This window comes from Zonotrichia leucophrys, chromosome 14 (assembly GCF_028769735.1).
Source record: "Zonotrichia leucophrys gambelii isolate GWCS_2022_RI chromosome 14, RI_Zleu_2.0, whole genome shotgun sequence".
NCBI classification, from domain to species: domain Eukaryota; kingdom Metazoa; phylum Chordata; class Aves; order Passeriformes; family Passerellidae; genus Zonotrichia; species Zonotrichia leucophrys.
The window spans coordinates 5,201,229-5,220,089 of NC_088184.1; positions in this window are offsets into that span (position 1 = coordinate 5,201,229).

Here is an 18,861-nt window from a genome sequence, read left to right on the forward strand (position 1 = left end):
TTTCTGGGCAGGTCCAGTACTGTGAAGAAAACTGACTCTAGCCCAGCCAAAGCCAGCACACTTTGCAAAATGCAGCCACTGGTGTATGGCCCGTGCTTTTTGCCCTTCTCCATGCAGTGCCAGCCATTTGTGGCTGGACTCCCACCTGTCACCAGATTGCAGAGGAATGCAGAGTGGATTCATTTTACAGTATCAGAATCAGCTGCTCACAACAACAGCTTTTTCTCTCCCAAGGTCTGGTAATCATTTCAGGAGACAAGCAGAGAAGAGGATATCTCAGCTGACACCGGAGAGCACAAATGTTGACACAAATATGGATCTGAATTTCCTGACAGGAGTTGATTGTGTTGCTTTAGAAGGTTTAACAGACATGCCACTCAGCAGACAAGGCCCTGTTTAATGCTTCACTTTAAGGATTTGTATGATCTTTGGGGCTGTCAGCTCTGGGAATTGCAGTGCTTTAGAGCCATTGCAGCAATCTCCCTGTGTGTAACACCTGCTAGAGCACAATGCTTCCCTCTCAGCCCGGGCTCTGCTAATCTGGAATCCTGCGGCATGTACATGCTAGAGTGCTGCTAAATCTTTTCCAAGCTTTCCCTGATTTACAGCAGCTCATTTTCACTGAGGGCAAGTGCCCCTGACACCAACCAGGTGTGTGCAAATGCAGCAGGTGTGTCATTGTCACAGAGGATGTGCCTGTGCACAGCCTCTCCACTCCATCTCCAATTGCTCCTGCTCCAGAGCCTATCACTAGAAATCTATTAACCTGCTCTGTGCTGTTTCTAATTATCTGTTGATTGGGGAAATCTAGTTTCAAACCGTTTCAGCATTGGAATGTTTCAGTATAGTGAGTTTTGTCCTGCCATAAATTTTTTTTTCATGAATTTGCAAATAGCCCCCTCAAATTAGAATTTGGGGCAACTGGAACATTTGGATGAAGTCTGGAATGCTCCTAAGAGAACTGAACTGCTCTGTTGTACTTGCAAGCTGCATTTCTATATTGCTTGCTTCTGGGGATCTGAATTTTCATGGGAATGCACTGAAAATTATTAAAAATTAAACTTTGTATCTGCTCTATGTACTCAGCATTAATGTTGTCTTTCATTGTCTTCTAATAGCGATAATGAGGTGTTGGGTATGTCTTGTAGCACTCCTGGGAGGGCTTTTATGCACAAGATAAATACTAAATACTAAATGCTGTATACATGAAACTAAACTTTGTTGAGATAAAGCCTCTGTTGGTTTCATTTTTATAATGCTGGCTTTCACCTTCTTCTTCCAGACCCACAAAACTCTCTTAGAATTTCCATTTATCACCTGTTTCTTATTCCTTCTATGTCCAAGGTTCTGTTTATCTTAGGCCTTTCCTTCTGCACCAGTGCCATCCTCACCATGGAATGAGAGGCAAACTCTCTTCACAGTAAATACAGCAGCATTTTAAGTGCCAAACTGTGAGGGCTGTGCAAACTCATTCAGGGACAGGCTGGACAAGCATCTTCTTCCACTGCAGTCCTCCTGGTCAGTGGTGCTCTTCACTGGGGACAAAAAATAGAAATTGGTCTGTATGTAATAATAATAATTACAATGATGTTGATGATTATGAAAAAATAAAATTAAGATACAGAAGAAGAAGAAGAAGAAGGTAGGCCAATAGTGATGGATATCTGCAAATTTTCAGCATTTCTGGACATCTAGAGGTTTTCTTAGCCTAACTTCTGGCTTCCAGTTTAGAATTCCTGGCTGTTACATGGCAATCTGGATGCCTCACATGTACCTACAGAGGCACAGTGTCACAAAATGCACCACTCTGAGTGGCTATTCAGTTCTTCTGTCAGGAGGGTGGGCATAGGGAAGCCAACTGAACACTTAATGCTTAGTGAAGCTGGGAGAAATGCTCCAAGAATACTGCTGTCATACATGCCTAGTTTAGAAAATTTTGCTGCAATTCCTAGATGTTTTTAAATGGGTAATGTATTCCTACTTTTAGGGTTTGCAATACTCAAGCCAACACTAGGTACAGCAGCCAGGTACAATAAAAAGGCACCCTGGAGCTCCAGGAAAACATCAGATCCATCTGATCTGCAGCTCTTGACTACAGGGGTACAGGGATACAAATCCTAACTTTCAACAACAGAAAAATGGAGGAGGTGATGATAAAAATAAAGCTGCAGCAATTATTGTCTGAGGTGACTTGTAAAAGTGGGCCTTCAGCATTCAAACCCCCCATGATAGAGCACAAGGGTTGCTGGGGTTCTATTTATTTAGCATTATTGCTGCAGCTATTGTTGTAACATGGAAGTCTGGAGCTGAGTGACCACCTGCTGTTCCTGTTGATGCTCAATTTGCAAACAGTCAAGTACCATTTGGTTTGTGCCAGCTTGCTGCATTACTTCAGCCATAAAAGATATTGTGTAACCTAACAGCAGCTTTTTAACTAAAAATAGGTGTTCTGCTTATATCCAGTAGAAAACTGGTATTTAATGATTACAATACAATGTATTCAGATTCTTTCATCTGCTTCAAGCTGTAAGAACAGCTTTTTCAGCTGCAACAAATGGGGCAAACCTCCTTAAAGAAAAATTTAGTAACAGCAGCAAGCTGAGAGACAAGACAATTGGCCAAATTTACTGCTACCACAGCACTGCAAAGGCTGCCTGTGTGACCTTGGGCAAGCCTTCACTTGTGGCTTTAGGAAGGTTAAGGATTTAAAACTCCTCCTGAAGTTACTAGCAGGCTCCAGGTCTAAGCACCTATGGAAATCAGAGCCTTTAATCTTCACCATTTGTCATTCTGATACCACAAAAGGCTAAAAGGGATCTTTTGCTTTGCCCTCAGAGAGCCAGACCAGGCCCCCGCTCACAGGGTCCAGTCTGAATTCCAGGGGTTTTATTTTTCTTATTATGACAGATTGCCTGTCCAGAAAGAGGTGAGGAAGTGCAGTTACCTGAGAAAGGGAGTGTGATCCTCTGTTTACAGGGAGAAGCTGACAGGCAGAGCTCCTGGGAGCTGCTATTATATCACATTATGGCTTTGGGCAGGAGGCTTTACCTCTGTCTTTCATCCAACCCACCTGCAACACTTCCATCCCCAAGTATGGTGATACTTCATGGTTATTTATGAAATGCTCAGGGATGGCTGGGGATTTAACCACCCCAAAATTAAACCACAATCACTTGCAGTGAAGGTGCAGAGGAAGGGATCTATGTCGGGGCAGACAGAAAAGCTGCTTAGCCAGGTTCCTGTGGCCACTGCCTGGGCACAGAATGTGTTAAATGCAGCAGCAGAGACCTTCCACTTTCATTAACAGCCCCTCTGTGTGATGAAAGCAAAGGCAAACCCTGCCACCATTTTGCTGATGCTCAGCATTTGATACACATAATAAATTCCATGCGAACGTTGTTGCCATGCATCCATCCCAGAACTCAGCCCCTGGGGGGCTCAGTCATGCTGTTCTCCTGTGGCTGGGAATATCAATGCTCTGAAACAACCAGGCTCCATCTTCCTGTGCCTCATCAGGAGGGCATGGAGAGCACAAGGGGAGGACAGCAATGGGGCCCTCAGAGTGGGGGCAGGAATAAGTGAGGGCAGGAATGGGGCCCTCAGAGTGAGGGCAGGAATGGGGCCCTCAGAGTGAGGGCAGCAATGAGTGAGGGCAAGAATGAGTGAGGGCAGGAATGAGTGAGGGCAGCAATGGGGCCCTCACTCCCCACCTGGCCAGGGAATAAGGTTTCTGGCCTCATCATCAGTGTAATAAACACCGTGCAGGGGGCAGCCCTGGCACAGCCCTGAGCTACAGGCAGCCCCATGGAATGAGAGACAGCCCATGCAACTTTGATCAGGATTGCTGTCTTGGCTCTGATGAGGAGGAAGGAGGAGGCTGCATGCCCAGGGCTGGCAGCACCAAGCCTGTGCTCACAGCACCCTCGTGTGCTCTCAGCTGAAAATGCTCTGTGGCACCGGGGGACTGCTGTGTCTTTCAGCAATGCTGGAACTTGTTGAAAAAACTAATTTAAATTAAATAGGACAGCCAGTACATATTAATTAAGTATCAATTGATTCTTAAAAGAGTACTTATTGAGGGTTCTCAAGTTGGGAAGGGATAAATCTGGTTGTCATGTAATTAATTCAGAATGACACAGGCAACAAATGCATATTACATATTTTTTTCCTCTGAACATTAACTTGTAAAGAATGTTTACATATTCAATTAACATTTAACAAGATAACCTTATACCACATTAATTAGCTATCTGCTAATTAAAAATGTACCAAAATTAATATAGACATTAGACAAGTCAACTGTATAACTGCTAATGCATAAGGGGAAATCAACATGAAATATCTGGAAAAGATCTTTGAGAGAAAACGTGTGAGAATCTAGACCTATTATGTCCCTTCCAATGACTCTGGAAACCAGAGTAAGGAGTGGTGGAGTTTATTTTGCCTTATGTACATATTTAATGAAGTCCTTTCTGGCCACACCTCATCCCAGTGCTTTTGGGTTCAAGTTCTGAAGGTTTATTAAATTAGATTGGATGCTTCTCTTTCATTTTGGAGGATCAAAAGCTGGGGATTCTGAGAGCTATGCAAAAGAGAGATAAACAAGAGTAAATAAGAAGCTAAATAATGTTTTGACCCCTTCAGAGGATCACTGCTGCACACATCTGCCCAGCCCTGTGCTCACAGAAATGGATCCTCCACGCAGGCTGCAATAAACCAAATGCTCAGTGAACAATAAAAGGAAAATGAGTGGTTGTCACCGTGTTCTAAAGGACAGAAACAGTCCTTTCCCATTAAAATAAGACGTTGGATAATACTCCTGCTTGTGCCTATTGCAATGATTTTAGCATCTGACCATGTGTTTGACACCTGTGAGGAATTATAGGAGGTCATTCTCTGAGGCATTCTGCCTTGCCTTTACCAGTAATTGCAGTTAACTGGAAAATCAAGCCTGTTTCGATCCTAAAATGGGCTGTGGTACTCTGAAACAGTGTAAATTGGCCTGTTTTTAAACGAATTAACTCTGACAAGCAAAGCAGAACTACCAAAAAAAAAAAAAACACCTCTCTTGCACATACCAGACCTCCTGCTTTTAAAGGCCCACATAGCAGCAGTTCAGCCTCCAGCCAGCACACAGATGGGAATAGTTGCCTGTGTGGATATTTCAGTGTACCAGAAACCTTTGAAAAATGTCTTAAACTCATCAGTTGAACAGTCAGCTGCATGGGATTTATTTCTGGGTGTGAATCTGCACACATGTGTGTGTACTGACACACACATGATCTTTTGGCATGGTCACCCCTTTCCAAACTGTAGCACTGATTAAAGTGCTCTGAGATCCAACTGGTCTCTTTTAATGCAATTGTGAAGCCATTTACATTTAAACATTCCCATATTCGATTTTCATCTGAGTTGAATCATAATATGGATATAATTTAATCCCTTTTTGTAATAAGTTTAAGACCTGTGTAGTTCAAAAGCTGATAAATTGTAATAGAAGTGAAGAAGAGCAAATGTGAAGCAAAGGGAGAGCTGGGATTTTATAAGGAAAGAATAACAATTAAACGCAGGCATGAAAGTGAAAGGGAGTGGGGAAAGATGCCACAGAAAGTGAAAGCAACCAGGATGAGAACAGGACAGGAGGTGGAAGATGTGCGCAAAAATAATGGGAAAAGCTGAAAATAGAAAGTGATTCTGCAGAGTTTGAGTGATCAGCAGAAAGACAAGGAGGACATGGGAGGGAAAGACAGATGTCATGTTCCTGTAATGGAACTGACTGTGCTAATACCCCTGTGGAGCCTCCCAGCACGCCCCTTGTAAATGAGATGTTTTCAGAAGCCTGAGAAGATTCAGGCAGAGCTGACAGCCTCTGTGGCCAGGAAAAAACCTCTGGGTAGAGGCTGTGGCCCCTCTCTGCTTCTTGCTGCTCCCCTGATTCCTACAGGAAGGCACAGTGCTCCTCAAAGCCTGTCCTGAGCTATAGAGAGGGACCTGGGCAGAACTCTGAGCATTCCCAGCACACGTGCCCTGCTGAGGAAGCCCCTCAGCCACCCCCCTGCCATATTTTCAGCTGTGTTAATCAGCCAGTGACCAGCTCAGTTCCAGCTCAATGAAATCCAAGCAGCTGGCTTAAACAGCAGTGTCAGGCTGGAGAAATGCAAGCAGATGTTGGGAAGTTACTGAGCAGTGCTGAGCCCAGGGAGGGAACAAAGGCTGCTAGTCAGCAGCTCTGAAAAGGAAGAGATGAATGCTGGCACTTGGAAGGCCTTGACTAACAGAAGCATCATTCTCCAGCAGCAGCAGGGACCAGCAGGCTGAGCTGGGGCCAGAGCAGCACCAGCATTTCTGCAGGGCCAGGCATCACCTGCTGGTTTCACTCGAAGAGCTAAACCACAAACTGAAATGAGAAACAGAGCCCAGATGAAACCAAGGCAGCACAGCAAGTATGAGGAGAAAGCAAAAGCTCAGTGATTCCATACAACAACAGACAAAGTGATTTCATAAAAGGGAAGGAATGACTGGGGAAATCCCATCCTGGAGGCAGGTGGTGGAAAGGACATCCTTTTTAAGGTTCTGCTATGGTTTATGTGGCTGTCTGAGGTGAATATTGCAGCGGGTAATGCTAGAACTCCAGCCAGAAGGAAACAATTTTTCATTTCTCTAATTGAGGAAGAGAAAAATATACAAAGTAGGCCTTGGCCTTTCCCTTGGTGGGCTGCTAAATCCTGATTATACATTTGTAAGTGTTGCATATATTACATCAGTGATATTGATATTATTATATTACATCAATACAGTTTGTGACTGTTATCTAGGACTGGTCCATAGGATGAGATTCTAGAGCTCAGAACTCCAAGAGCAAAATCATTTTTATTGAGAAGAAAGATGCAGATAAATAGCTTAATCTGAGGTCTCTTCAGGCCTTAGAAGGTTTTACCATCCTGTAAAACCAGGATGGTAAAACCAGTTTTGTAACATCAGTTTTGTCCTTCACCAAACTCACTACAACATTCAACTTTTAAATGGGTGGCAGCCTTCCCATGGACCTTTCAAGGAATGCAATAGTTCAGTAGTCAGTAATGCAGGAATTCATCTAACAGATTTTGCCTTTCTAAAAGACTGCTTCAAAACCATGGGAATCAGTAAGTTCTCCTTTGTGGGCTTAAGCACCCATTTGGAAAACAGCAAGGAGGCAGCAGGCATCTACACTGCTGAATTCTTTTCCTAGGTCTGGGAGAGAAATATTGGTTTACATGGGGAAAAAAACTGTCATGGATATTGCAGTGGGGAAGAATGTTAGCTTTTGGAGGGTTGCTAAATGTTTTGTTCCAGCTGAGCCTGGTCTGAGAATTGTGATTATCTCAAAAAACTTCAGTGTTCTTTACAGCCTCTGAATTAAATTATTTCTATTTTCCTTGGGGTGTTCTTGTTCTGTGTATTTCAGTGTGAAACATGATCCTGGAACTTTTGGGTGTGTTATTATTCCAATAATTTCAGGCAGTGAACTGAGGTAACAAGATCATTTACTAGTCTTTTTTTTTGCCTTAACACATGCTGCTTATTTGAGTTTCTTGGTCTCTCTGGGTGCCACTTCCCCCATCTGAAGAAAAGAAATAATGATACTACTTACAGATGAGTCATCAAGAATAGTTATGCTCATGTTTGTAAAATTCTTTACAGACACTGAGTGTCTTGGCTTGTAAAACCCTTTCCTATTATTAGATGTTCAGCTATCCTTTTTTCCAGAAATATACATGAACATTTGAAAACAAAGAGGGCGAGCTGCTACTCATTTTTAAAACATAATGTATGTACATAATCTGCTAGATTCCTCATTTCTCAGCTGATTTATTCACTTTCTTATACTCCTACCAATCCCAAAAATGGCTCAGTGAGGGCTTTTCAATTGTATCTTTACTCAGGGGGAAATTTTAAATGAGACTGTCCCTGAAAACAAGGGGGCACGAAGTAGAGTGGAAAGACAGACAAATAATTATATTTTTCAATCCTAACTCATCAGCAATTGTTACCTATCAGGTGTTTTTAAATATGGAATAGCTGGGAGGAGCAGGCTGCTGGGGATTTTGGAAGTGTTATTACTGCTTTTATGCAAAGCTGTGTAAACAGAAGCAATCTAAGATTTCAGGTTAAATTATGCATGTTCCAGTGTTTTCCCCCAGAACTTACAGTAGGTGTGTGGTCTCTCACAGCTCACCACAGAGCAGGAGACTCCTGGTTGGAAGCATGATAGCTGTGGTCCCAGAGGAGACAACAGTTCCTGCTATTTATTGTTACAGACTGCTGCATCACCACAGGGATTTGAGGACATTTAGCACAACACATGCACTCCATAAGTGAGTGAAATGCCCTTTTGCAAACACATCCTCCCCTCTCAGCTCTGCCTGCAGCGCTGACACTCCCAGCATTTCCTCCTCTGACACCTGTTCCAGGGGAGCAGGCAATCCAGGGACCTGTCATTCCCTTCTCCTGCTGCCATCTCACCTCCCAGGCTCCCAGGGGCCCTGTCACCCCTAATCACAGCTTTCTCTCTGATGGAAACCACAGGTGAAGGACCAGACAGGTTCCAGACTTGCCCACAGCAGAATTCTTTCACTTTATTCCCTGGGAAAAGGATGGGGGAAAGTGGGGTGAAAATGCAGATGTGCTGCAATAGACAGCTACACCAAAAGCAAGTGAACATGAGTAACTCTCCTGCTGGATTTTCTTCCTCATTAATTCCTTTCTCCACATGGAGCTCAGGTATGCTCGCACTCCAGGCAAGAATCGTGGTGTCACAAGGGCTGGGCTGAATTAAATAATTGACTTTGCAAAGACTGAGAAATGGATTTTCATTCAGGGACCTCCAAACATCCACATGCCAGTTCCATTCAGGCCAACAACAGCAAAACTCTGATTTACCTTTGTGGAGCCTGAATTCCCATTAATTCCTCAGGTTCTCAGGTGCTCACCCTACATTAAAACTTTTCTTCCATGTAGGTATCTCCATGGAAACAAAAACAAAGTCCAGAAGCAGTGTTAGGACAGTGCTGGCCAGACTCTTCCATATACATCCAATACATTAAATATTTGGCAAATATGGCTGTGCTGATGGTGCTAAAGCCTTTTGTGGAATCTAGGCATCAATAATAATTCATTACTTCTAAATTAAGATGTAATCTAATGTACAGATTTTGGGACACTTACGTGCCTCTGAGAAGATAAAATAAGATTTTGTAGAGACAAGGGTCAGTGAGATAAAGAATTCCCTCAAATTTGGCAGAGTGGAGCTTGGACTGGCTAGAAGTTCCATTAATAATTTTTCTTTCAAGTTCACAGTTTTGGCATCACTCAAAACTGAAATGTTTTACTTTGATCAGATGCAGCATTCAGTGAAGGACTCTGCAGACACAGCAAACTTCACCCAATTGCTGTTCAAAGCAACATTCAGCCCAGGTCTGCTCAGGTTCAGGCCTCAGCCCCACACAATGATTTGGGCTGGGAGATGAGTATTGTTTTCAGGGTCCAACCTTACAGCAGGAAAAGCTAAGGCAGACTGATGCCCTTCTCTGAGTGCCACTCTAAACCATTTTTCCTGCAGTTACATTAAAACAATAAAATAAAAAGGAACATTCTGGAGAATATTTTGCCTAATTTAATAAAAACTGTAAGAAAATGCTCCCACCCCAGGATTATGTGAGTTTGCTGAAACTACACCATGCTTGTGAAGAACTTGGTAAAGGCTCCTGTTACCTTCAGTGGCCTTTGGATCTGCTAAGTGAGGCAGCATAAATAGATCAGTATTTGGAGGAAGGTTTAACTGTGCACCATCAATTTCATAGCACCTTTAAACCAATATTTACAATAGCTAGCATCAAGTGATTCACTACTTAAAAGGCTCCCAACCACACTATTGACAAACTTGCAATTTGCCTTCCATTTCCAAACTCTGGATGGGTATTTTTGGCACCCCTCCCTCCCCTTTTCTTTTTAAATATATATTGACACTTAACTTTTTCAGCACAGAATGTATATTGACGGAGCCATCAAGACAGCAAACACATTAAACATAAAACAACAAGAAAATAAATAATACAAAGCTCTAGGTAATACAAAGCTGGACCTACAAGCATGCATGCTGAAGAGCTTCAGGTAACTGGGTGTGCAGAGAGACCCTCAAGCTTCCATTTGGGCTTTTATAGCAAACAAAACAAAAATAAATCTTGCAATTATACAAACAACAACAATGCATGGTGTCAGGTAAAGAGCAGACTTGGCTTCTCTGGCTCCAGCCACCCAGGATGTTGTTAGCCACACAAAGAACTTGAAGATGCTCAGAGCTGCCTGCTAAAAACTTCACCAGCAAAGCCTCTGCAAAGATTCTCGTCCTGTAAAATCAGGTATTCCTGGTTTAAATGCTAATTCTCAGCTCAGCCAATGGACAAGGCAGAGCACAGCTCTCCCCTTGCCCAGACTGGACCTGCAGTCAGCCAGGCTTGGGAACCAGAGGGCATCAGCACTTCATTATGCAGCATCTGGGGCTCCCCAAGGCCACACTTTCTCTGCCAAGAGAGGAGAATCTGGCCCGTGGATTTTGGATTTTGTTTGATTTCTTTCATGTGTTATTTGTGGGAGAGAAAACAGCTGCAGGTCAGGAGCACCTGGGGCAGTGCAGAGCAGGGATCGCCCTGATGGTGCTGGGAGGGGACAGCAGGACCCCTGACAGCACAGGGGACAGGACACCTCCCTGGGCAGCACAGGAACAGCACACCGCACAGAACAAACCATGCAGGCAAAGGTAAAGCTGTGTTCTCACTATGCCTGGAGAAGGATTTTCAACCCTCTGCCTTCATTTCTGGACTTTGATTTGCATCTGTATCTTTTCAATCCTTTACCCAGCTCAGCAATCTTGAGGCAACAGTTTTGATTGCCAAGCTGTGTGTGTTTTCTCCTCTACAGATCATCCCTGTCTCAGTAGGATGCAGTGTTACAGCCCAGCCATTTGCTTCAGGAAAGGGTTTCCTTCCCTCTGGCAGTATGATCTCCTCTCATGTTTGTGGATCTGGGCTTATGAAATAAACATTGGTTTCGTAACCTCAGAAAGAAAACTCCTTGTTCTTGTGCTGCATGAAGAATTCTGGCCTGATTTTAGGCCTCTCAGAGGATTAAGATTATGGCTGGAGGTTGCAGGGTATTTTCTTTGGGGAATTTTCTTCATTTCTATGACACAGGATCTGTCACCATCATATTTTCTGAAAAATCTCTTTGCCCAGCACTTTGCTCCTGGGAAGCTAAGAAGCCTCAGAGAAAAATGAAAACCATAATTATCTGAATTGCTTCTGTTTTGCTGCTTTGGAATGTGTTTGGACATTGTTTATCAACAGGTGGTTGTTTCATTGGTTTCATGTGAATTGTTTTGACTCAATGGCCAACTGGGGCCAAACTGTGTCGGATTCTAAAGAGAGAGTCACAAGTTTTTCATTAGTATCTTTTAGCCTTCTGTCTGTATCCTTTCTGTATTCTTTAGTATAGTTTAGTATAATATTATTTAATATAATATAGATCAAAAAATAATAAATTAGCCTTCTGAGAACATGGAGTCAGATTCATTCATTCCTCCCTCCAATGGGGGTCTCTGAAAATACAAGAAGGATCTACAGGTTGAGCATGCAGAGGCTCAGCCTCTTCATACAGCCAGAGAGGTGCAGGTATTTCTGTGTCAGGATGGGAATTGCCAGGGCTCAGCATTACAAAGTTGGCATCTGAGTCCTACTGCCTTTAGTGGGGCCCTAGGGAAGGAGAGCAGAATGCTTTTCTCAGTTTTTATCTCTCCTGCAGGCTGGAGATGCAGGAAAGCATCTGTGAAATAACTGTAATCACCACAAATCAGGGCAGCAATATCAGGAAAAACACAGTGGCCTGGGAGTCATCCTGCACCACACAAACCTGGCAGGAGCAGGGCTGCTCCACACTGGAACGTGTCCCTCAGCTGGGGGGCTGGAACTGGAGGTGGATGAGTAAACCTGGCTTGAGAATGTGCACACAGCACCTGGTGTCACCTGCAGATGGAGTGTGGCTTCCTCCTCGTGACCCCAGGCCCATGGAATGCCAGTCAGGGCATGAAATGCCCTGCCAGCAGCACCCAGCCAGGCTGGAGCAGGAGGATCTGGTCAGAGCAGCAGGCACTGGGGGTTGGAAGTACAGTAGGAAGACCCATGGATGGGGAACTCTTACTTCTAGAGTGCTGAGTGCCACAGAAAGTCTGCACTTGATAAATAATTTTCAGACAATGTGGGAATTGCTGAAAACTTGGCAAAGAGTTTTGAAGTGGAAATGTGTCAGTACTTTTAGTGGCAGGTACAGGAAGGGGGTGCTCTGTGCTACACAGCTTTTGTGACCTGACATAGCTGATGGAGTGTTGTGCTTCTAGAAAAACACCTTTCAACCTCCTGGCTCTACAGTTATGCCAAACTAGCAAGGTCTTCATTTCTAAAATCACGACATAACACTCCAAAATCTCCCCTTTTCCTGGAAGGAATAAATGCTCCAAATCTGAGAAGAACATGATGTTGCTGTCTGAGCACTTTGTGCCTTTGCTCTCAGCCCCCACGGTAGCACCATGGTGTCATTGCTGCAGGACCTGGCCATCAGGAGGTTCAGTGCCCTGCCACATTTCTCATGGAGAGCTGGCACTCCCACAGGATCTGTGATCCCTGGCTAATGGCCACTCTCTTTTTATACCTTTAAGGCAAAAAGATGGATGGGTTTTTTCTGCACAGGCAAAGGAAAAAGGGAAAGAGCAGCATGTATGAAGGGCCTCTGGTCTGGGGGACAAAAACTCCCCCTTTTTTCATCCCTTGGCTTGTAGCACATTTTCTCCCCTTGACTGAAAAGGCAAACAGACTCTCCCAGTCCTGCTCCCAGGCTCTTGGGGCTCTCTTGTGTGGAACAACAGTGACGTGCAGTGGCTGCTCAGGCACAGCACAGCAGAGCAGGGCTGGGAGTGCTGCAATCCATCACTGGGGCTGCTTCTCTGGGAAATGACATTCCCACAGAACAGCTACCAGGAAGCTGGGCTCCCCACGCCGTGCTAACAGCTCACAAATGAGTTTGGTGAAATGCCAAGTTATGATTATGTGTGTTGCAAACCCCATTTCGAGCACTAATTTATACTGTGTGCTCCTCTCTCATGTAACAGTGCTATTTAGAGGGTAATCACGTTTTAACCTAATTTCCAAATTAGTAGAAAATATTTGTATTGACTTGCAGTATATGTATGGGTTGCAGCTGACAGTGCAGGCTGAAGTCTTGACATAGAATGAAAGCAAATCTGATGAAAAATATTCAATCTCTAAATGAGCCATGGTGGGGGTTAGTAAAGTCAGTTATTCAGCTCGAGGCAGTTGAGTAGGAACACTGCCATTAGAGAGGGTGAAGCACAGAAATGGATTCTGTTAGTCCTGTGTCGGAAAGATAGTAGCTAAGTAAGATTTTGGGGTACCACTTGTTATTTTGGAGAGACATGCTGCCTTCTAAAAGTCTTTAGTGCTTTAATGCTTGTCATGTCACCTAGATTCCAAAGGAATCTGGAGTTACAGGGGGATTTACTGTGTGAGAGGTTTGCTCTCACACAGTGGGGTTATTTTCTGGACTCCTTGGGGCACTGCTCCCCTAGGCAAACCCAAGAGGACAGGGTTAATCACAGGGCTTTGAAAAGACTGAGGCTTTCCTGTATCCAATTCAATTCTCTTTCCAAATGGGTGAGTAAATGGTTCATCAGGCTTTGGAGATAAAATGGCAGAGGCAGCTTTAGAGGGAGTGGGTGTGGGAGTTACTAGTCCAATAAAGAATGTAGAATTGCTCAGGGAAGGATTGATGGGCTCTGGATGGTGTGTAGGAAGAGGCCCTTGAATTTAGAGAGAGCAGTTTGAATTATAAGACAAATAGCCCAGTTGTTATGGTGACAGAGGGTCCCCATGCACTGCCACCATTGCCAAGGAGGAGGGAAAGGACTTTCTGGTGAGCAGGAATGCAGGAAAGTGAGCCCCAGAGATTCTGAAGGACAGCTCTGTGTCCAGGAGAGGCTTGGAAGCAGGAGAGTGGTTTTCCTACTGGATAGCTGTATGGGAAGGGGACTTTTTTCTCATTTATATTGCTGATTTTCCTGCCTACCCACACAGAGACCCCTGAGGGGGAATAACAAATCCTGTTTTCAGGGAAGCCAGCCCAGCAGAGCTCCCTGCACAGGCTTAGTCCTGTGTCTCTGCACACTACTGTGACAAACAACAGGTCCTAAAGACACTGCACTGTCCCCTTTTTGTTAGTCAGCCCATCCAGCAAAGGTGTGGGTCAGCTGGATTAGTGACCACACCTTCCACTGACAGGTTCACTTATGTAGAACTTCTCCCTTTTGTCAGAAGTGCCTTGGAACTAATAAAGGTCTTGTTATCCATGAATTTTGCCACAGATAAGGAGATACAGCTGCCAAGTGCCAGGCCTGGAAGTTACTGTTCATAAAAACAGAAAGACAGACAACTCAAAAGACTTTTTATCCACTCAAAAGACTTTTTATTGCAAGTCCTAAAAACTTTGTTTCATCTACGGATGTTGCTTGACAGATATAAAATTCTTTTTTATGGTGGGTGTTTTTGTTTGGCTTTTTGGTGGGATTTTTTTGCATAATTAAATGTTTCACTGTGTGATGCTACTCAAGTGGGAACTGTGGCAATAAAAGGTTTATGATGCCAAAGGATTTTCACAGCACTGATGCAGTCAGTTCCAAAAGGCTGTGAAAATAGAGACTCCTCCACAGTGCAATTTGGTTCAGCCTCTCTGTATGCTACAAGCATTACAGAGAACATTAGCTTATAAATATTTGAGGGGGCCAGGTTGGATGGAGAAATATGTTGGCCCCACCAGCAGCCAGATGTGTTGTCCAGAAGCACAAGCCATTAGCAAATGCTCTTCAGCTCTTGGCACAGAGATTCCTTTCCACACCTAGGGAGCATTACACTGAGAGGATCCCAGCCTTCCATGACAAGTGTTGGCTTTGTCCTTGGCAAAAATGAAAATGGCAACATTATGAGCCAAAAGCTCTTCAGGGAGCTGCCTCCCATCCCTTCAACCCCAACCGAGGTGTCTTTCAGCTGTCTTTGAAATGAGGCAAACAAGCAGATTACCACCAAAGTGCTTCTTTTTGATACTTCACTGCTCATCAGCTCTGGTCTGCTCCAAATGAAATATTAACCCAATAGCTTAAACCATTGTGTGAATAGGACCAGGCTGAGAGATGCTGTGCTGAATTAATGCATTTCAACATCCAAGAGTGATGGGAGGTGGCTTGGGAGCATAAATGCATTTGATTGTGACAGCTTGGCTGGTAAGCAGTAACTCATTAACTGATGGAAACCTGCCCTCCTCAAGCCCCATATCCCTTTCTTTCTGGCAGTTTTGCAAATGCTAAATTCAGTGCCTGGTCCCCAGTGTTGATGGAACCTGAAGGGTTCCTGTAAGATCACAAGGATGGCTTTCCTTCACCAGTAGGCTGAGAAACTTGGTCGCACAGAACAAGAGATTTCAGTGCCAGTGCCACTGCAGTTACAGTGGGGTATGGCGCAGCTCCCCTCCTTCTTTCCCTCTAATCCTGCAGATCCAAACCAGCTGCTGTTCATCTGCCTGGGACCACAGTCCAGGGATGAAGGAATTATCCTCAAATACTGCTCATCCAACAAGTAAGTCTAGCAAGTCAAGGCTGCACTACAGCTAAGAATATTTTTTTTCAGGAGATGCTGTATTGGTCATTGGGCTTGGGAGAATTACAGCTGTGTCTGAAGAGACTGTGCAGAGATTTATTCATAGCTCTGGTGTGGATAATGCTGCCACAGTTACTGGGAAAGGAAGACTGAATCTGATAAATGTGAGAGGCTAGATTTGGTCTCTCCTGCTTTGACAGTTGTTGCATAGTTTCAAAATTCAGTACTTTTAGGAGTTTATTCAATCAAAATTCAGTCATACTGGGAGCACAGCTTCCTGACTTCCTTAAAAAAGTAATTATGGAGAGAGGGTAAAAATTAAGAGCCACAATAAAATGTCGCACATTGTTTCATCCAGAACTTCTCTTAGATTGTCTGGACCAATCCTGAAGTCAGGTTCAATTGTTCAATTCTTAGACAGTCTGTCATACCATGAAAATAAGCCAGGATATAAAGCTACTTTTTTCTTTTATTGTTTGCATCCTCAGATATTCAATTTTATTAGCTCCAGCTATTAATTTCAACATTTATGCCACAAGTGTATTAAAAAACTGTGCTGGTTGACCTAAATCAAAACATAACCATCATTGACATGGCTATATCTCCTAAGAACAGCATAGTAACCTTTAAGAAAGTTTTGTGTTTATTTTGTTTTTAAAGATGATCAACATATTTTTCAACATCTGACATTTTAACTCCAGATGGCAAGGAGTAACTTTAATCCAGGAGCAAGGCTGTAGTGAGCATGACAGCTTCCTCTGCTCTTCCAACCATACAAAAACTAGCGCAGAACCACAGAATAGGCTGGAGAAGACCTTTAAGATCTTGAAGCCTTTCACCAACCCACGGGATTGTCTGGCTGTCCTGCAAGTGCTGCAGGCACAGGAATGAACAGGTTCTTCCCAAACAGAGCCAAGTTCCCAGAGCAGCCATGAGATGTCAGCACAGACCACTGCTTCTGTGCAAACCTCTCCAAAAAGAAAAGATCTCAGCTGAGAGCATCCACGGTGATTAGTGCCAGTTCAAAATGGGATTGACCCCTCAGGATAAACTGAGAGCATCCAAAATTGGCTATGACAGGGACAGGGCTGCTGCAAACACTGCCAAAAAGGGAGGGCAAAGTTTGAGGGCTTCATTAGGGTTAGAGCTGATGTGTAAAGCACAGGAAGCTACTGCAGTAAAAGACCACTACAATGCTTTAGCAACAGGAAAAAGTGTAATTTTTGCAATTTAACTAGAATGGTAATCCAGTAGTTAAAGACCCATGACCTAAGCCAGGGATAACTCAAACTCTGGGCAGAACCTGACCTTCCAAGCAGTTCTAGCTGGCCTTCAAGAGCACCTGACCAAATTCCTGTGAGCCCATAGTTTCTGGGCTAACAGCTGTGCCCACTTAGAAGCCCCAGGAAATCTCTCTGAGCATGGTCATCAACTCTGGGGGGAGTTTGCCTCTCTAACACAGAGCATTTATTCTAATATTTTTCATTCTGGCAATGAAGTCTGTTAATATGGAAATGACAGTTAAGAGGCATGGGGACATGGGGGTTTTTTATTGATATATCTTGGCTAACTAGGCATTGCTTCACTGCAAGGAATTTACAAAAGGAACCAGAGAAAAGAACATCTTTATTTATGAAGCAGGCTCAGATTCCTTCAGGTTTTGTTTTTCCACTTTAAATAGTTGAGACCATTGAATTTCATTTGAAAAAAGAGCCCAGGCCAGCAGCTCCAGGATGGAGCCACCACTGGCTAGGGCAGGGCAGGGCAGCACCTCTGGGATGGCAGATTTGGGATGGGGGAAGAGCAGCTGGGCAAGGACAAATTGCAGCCTGAGAGAGGAGTGAGAGCTGAGAGAGGAGCAGCTCTGCAGAGCCCCGGGCAGGGCAGGAGGGGCTCAGGGACAGAGCTGGGATTCCATAGGAGCAGCTCTGCAGAGCCCCGGGCAGGGCAGGAGGTGCCCAGGGACAGAGCTGGGATTCCCTGGCTGTGCCCAGGGAGCAGCTCTGGGATGCAGAGACCCACCAGGAGCTGTGGAGGAGCCCACACTGGAGAGGGTGCATGGCCAGAGGGGCTGGGATCTCCTGGGCAGCCCAGGCTGGAGCAGGTCCTGGCAGCACCCACAGAGAGAGGAGCCCAGGCTGGAGCAGGTCCTGGCAGCACCCACAGAGAGAGGAGCCCAGGCTGGAGCAGGGTCCTGGCAGCACCCACAGAGAGGAGCCCAGGCTGGAGCAGGTCCTGGCAGCACCCACAGAGAGAGGAGCCCAGGCTGGAGCAGGTCCTGGCAGAACTTGTGACCCAGCTGGAGCAGGATGTGTCGGAAGGACTGCAGCCTCTGGAAGAGCCCCACCCTGGAGCAGTTTGTGAAGAACTACAGCCCCGGGGAAGAACACTGGAGGAGTTCATGGAAGGCCCTTTGGGAGGGCCCCCATGCTGGAGCAGGGCAGAGTGTGAGGAGTCCACTCCCTGAGGAGGAAGATGCTTCACAAGCAATGCGTGGTGAGCAGACTGAACCCTCAGTCTTTGTCCCACTGTGCCATTCAAGGGGCAAGAGGCAGGGAATTGTGTAAAGTTAAGCCTGCAAAGAAGGGAGGGGTGAGTAGAAGGTGTTTTTAAGATTCAAGCTTATTTCTCATTCTCCTACCCTGACTGCTAATAAATTAAACTAATTTCCTCAAGCTGAGTCTGTTTTGCCCATGACAGTAATTGGCAAGTGACCTCTCCCTGCCCTTTTCTTGTGCCAAACTCAGCAGATTTTGTGCCCCCTGTCCAGCTGAGGAGGGTGTGACTGTGACAGGCACCTGCCAGCCCCACAGGAGCTATTGGCTGTGGATAACAAATCCCTGGGGCTCCTTTGGCTGCAGCTGTGCCCAAAGCAGTGCTGTCCCCAGGCCATCAGAGGTGGGGACACAGAGATGCTCTGCAGGGACACTGAATCCTTGTGGTGTCATTCACCATCATGGCCTCTAAACATCCTGTATATTTCCACATTTTTCACATTCAAGGATTCTTCTGACCTCCCCTGTACCTCTCTGCCCCCCCTCAAGAAGTGAAAGGAGTGCCTGGTGCAGGGCAGGAGCTGTGAGCACTCTGACAGTGCTGCTCTGCTCTGCAT